Consider the following 3,322-nt stretch of genomic DNA (forward strand, 5'->3'; position numbering starts at 1 on the left):
ATATGGCAAGAAAGGACTAGCATGCATAATATAGGCAGCAATGCCTTGAACCTATATTTAGTGTTATAGTAATTTCCAATACTAGAGCCAGTAGTGAACTTCGGTCTTGAACTATGGCTGCTTTTGGAATATTGGATATCACCTTACACACACAATAGTCCAGGTGTTCTCATGAACTAATAAAACTGGCACTTTACGGCCTTGTGCTCAATCCCAATTTTTTCATGAGTGTATAAAAAGCGCAAGTTCCAATTCTCTTTAGGGCGGCCCCACCCATAACACTCATATAGATGAAATCCATGAAGGGTGCTCCCATAATTCAAACACCCCACTCATAAGAGTTATAGATTTCATTAAAAGCAATATAGCTCAACCTTTTTTTGTTACAGGATGTATGCACATATACCATAGGGATGAACCATACTTATCAAAATTTGTGCATATCCATTTCAAATCACCATGTAATTTGTTTTTCCCTTTGAACCTAACTCTTGGGATCTCCAATCATCAGGTTGGGTATCCTTACATGTAATTTATGATTCGTGGACTTTATTCACATCCCTCTTATGGTTTATCATATCTTTGCCTCAAGTTTGAGTTATTCACTATCATCACAAAACATAAACAAACATATGATCTCATTGACACTCGAGTCAAATTATTTTCATCAAGTATCACAATAATACTGTGATAATACCAATATTTTGTGAGAATATTTCTCACATAACTGTCATACAAGCAATTATATTCACTTCCAGTGAAGGTTCAATATTTTTCAATTTTTTCCATCCTAGTAGCCAGTAGCCTCACTAGAAATCATCAATATAGATGACCATTAGTTTACTACCAGGAGCTACTTTATTTCTCAATAATTCTCAATTTCATCTAGTAGGCCAGTAGTCTATAAACCTACTAGGAATCATATTTACCATCTCCATGGAATTTCCATATATTTCTGTTTGCAAAAATATGAAATACATACTTCACGTGCCTTCACATTATAATCATACTTTTGAGTGTGTGTCCATCTGCACAAACTCAAACAAAGAATTAAGAAATCCAAAAAATATGATACTCAATATCATTTAATATTGCACTTAATTGCAACTTTAAAATTCACACCCACAAGTTGCAATTATAACATGGTATCACATGAGATTTATATATATATATTTTTTCAAAATATAGATCCATGTCATTTAATTGAGTATCCTCAAGTAATTAATCTAATTCTTTGCATTAATTTTCGGCAAACAAATAACCCCCATTATTTTAATGCTTTAATGATATGTAACTAAACATATATCGCATTTAATGATCAAGTCCTATGCATATTAGCATAGAAAATTGCTATTAACCTCCACTATTTGTCACAACTTTATAACATGCAATGAAGTATACATCTATTGCAATTAAAGTAAATGACCCAATTAATCATGCCCATTGGAAGTTCACTTTTACTTGTTAAGAAGACAACTTTAAAATTTCTTCTAGAATGCATGGTGGCAACCAGTCTAGTGTAGCAACAAGTTGTAATTGTTCAGTAATTCGAACTCCTTCGAATCTACTTCTCCGATGCCATATTTTCCTGTTAAGCCTTCCAAAACTTTTGGTATTAGGATTGTAGACACCAAATTTTTGTCAATTTTTAAGGATTTCTTGAATTTTTATCTATTTGATAAATTATTTATTTTTTTTACATTTTAATGCGTAATTTTCTCATTTTTGCAGGTTTGTTTTAGGAAGAGAAAAAAAATAAAACAAAAAACAAAAAAAAATCAAGAAATAAAAAATCATCCTAATCATTGTTTTTTCCAAAACCACTATTAACCCATTTTTACACTCCATCCTCGCTGATATTTCTTCTCATTTTGGTAAAAAATTCATCATAGTTTTTCATGCACCTTTCTTGCCATTTGGAAAAACTATCATTTGAACCACCCAAACACTCCAACTCAAGACATCTCTCGCCCTTTCTTCCCTAAAAACAGACACAAGCACTAAAACTCCAACTCTCCCTTTGTCTCGGCTCTTTCTCCCTCTCGCTCTCTCAATTTCTCAATTCCCATAACACATCCACACACAAATCAATCACCAAAGGAAGCCAGGAAGATACGCTCAAGGTTTGGAAATTGTATCAAACATCTTGGCCAAGGGACTACCACCTATATTGAGGTATTTTCCAGTTTTTTTATCATATTACATCCATGTTTCAATGTCTAATTTTCTTTTGCTTTTGCTGGTTTCCTTGGTTGTTGGGTTGCTGAATTTTGGGATAGGTCATGAACAAAATTAGGAAAAGAAGAATGGTTTTTGTATATGCATGTTAACTGTTTGGAAAAATGCCAAAATGGAAAAATGAATTTTAGGGGCTATTTTGCTTTATTTTAGCCCTTTTATGTTGCTTTCTTGTTAAATTAAAATCATAATTGTATTGTAGAAGTTGCAAGAAGTGTTATAGTATAATTTTTATGATTTTTGGTGAAGGACATGGTGTTTTGAAAAAATAAAAACTGAGCTGTTTTTTGTCATTTTGGCCACCTTCAGGTCATTTTTTGTAAAAGCTAAGCTCAAAAATGGAATCTACGCGAAAAATCGAGTGAAGAGGTGTATTTTGAGAAAATTTGGCGATCGGAAAATTTGCCGGCGGTGGCGCCACCCGCGACTGCTATGACCACCAGCTGAAGCTCCTTCAGTAGGCCGAACAAGAAGAAGAAGAAACGGAAGTGGAAAGAAGAAGAAAAAAAAACCAAAAGAAAAGAAAGGAAAGAAAAGAAAGAAGGAAAATGAATTGGGCTAATGTTTTATATTTTTGTGGGCTAGTTTCTCAATTTTGGTTTGGCTTCAATGATAAAAAGACGGGCTGGCCTGTGTATTTTGGCTTGGACTTTCGATTGGACCGGATGGCCTTGGGCCCCAAAAAATAGAGAATTTGCACTTTAGCCCCTAACCTTTGGAATAATTTTTTTATGGCTCAAAAAATTTTATATTTCTTTCGATTAGGTCCTTAATTTAATTGCACTTTGGTTCTTAAACTTTATCTTTTATTTAATTTTGACCCCTAAACTTTGAAAAATTATATTTTTAACCTCAAAAGTTTTTTTCAATTTTTGCAATTCAGCCCCTAGTGAATTTTGACTCTCTTTGTTATGATTGTTTCTTTGCTTTAATAGCTAATTATGTTACTTTTGAGTATATTTAACTTGAAATTTTTAGATGTTCTTAAATTTTTTTATATTTGATATATTAATGTGAATTTAGTATTTTATCATTATTATTTTCAATTAAATTGGTGTCATGATTCTTTTGTTCATTTTGAATA

At 32.4% G+C, this 3,322-nt stretch overlaps 1 long non-coding RNA gene across 1 annotated transcript; it reads left to right on the forward strand.

Moving 5' to 3' along the window:
• The first annotated feature begins 1,917 nt into the window (after positions 1 to 1,917).
• On the forward strand, positions 1,918 to 2,950 carry LOC140021719 (uncharacterized). The gene is made up of 2 exons (XR_011825664.1): positions 1,918 to 2,175; positions 2,548 to 2,950. It is a non-coding gene; the product is annotated as an uncharacterized lncRNA (long non-coding RNA).
• The last annotated feature ends 372 nt before the right edge of the window (positions 2,951 to 3,322 follow it).

The sequence above is a fragment of the Coffea arabica genome, chromosome 11e, assembly GCF_036785885.1.
Source record: "Coffea arabica cultivar ET-39 chromosome 11e, Coffea Arabica ET-39 HiFi, whole genome shotgun sequence".
NCBI lineage: Eukaryota > Viridiplantae > Streptophyta > Magnoliopsida > Gentianales > Rubiaceae > Coffea > Coffea arabica.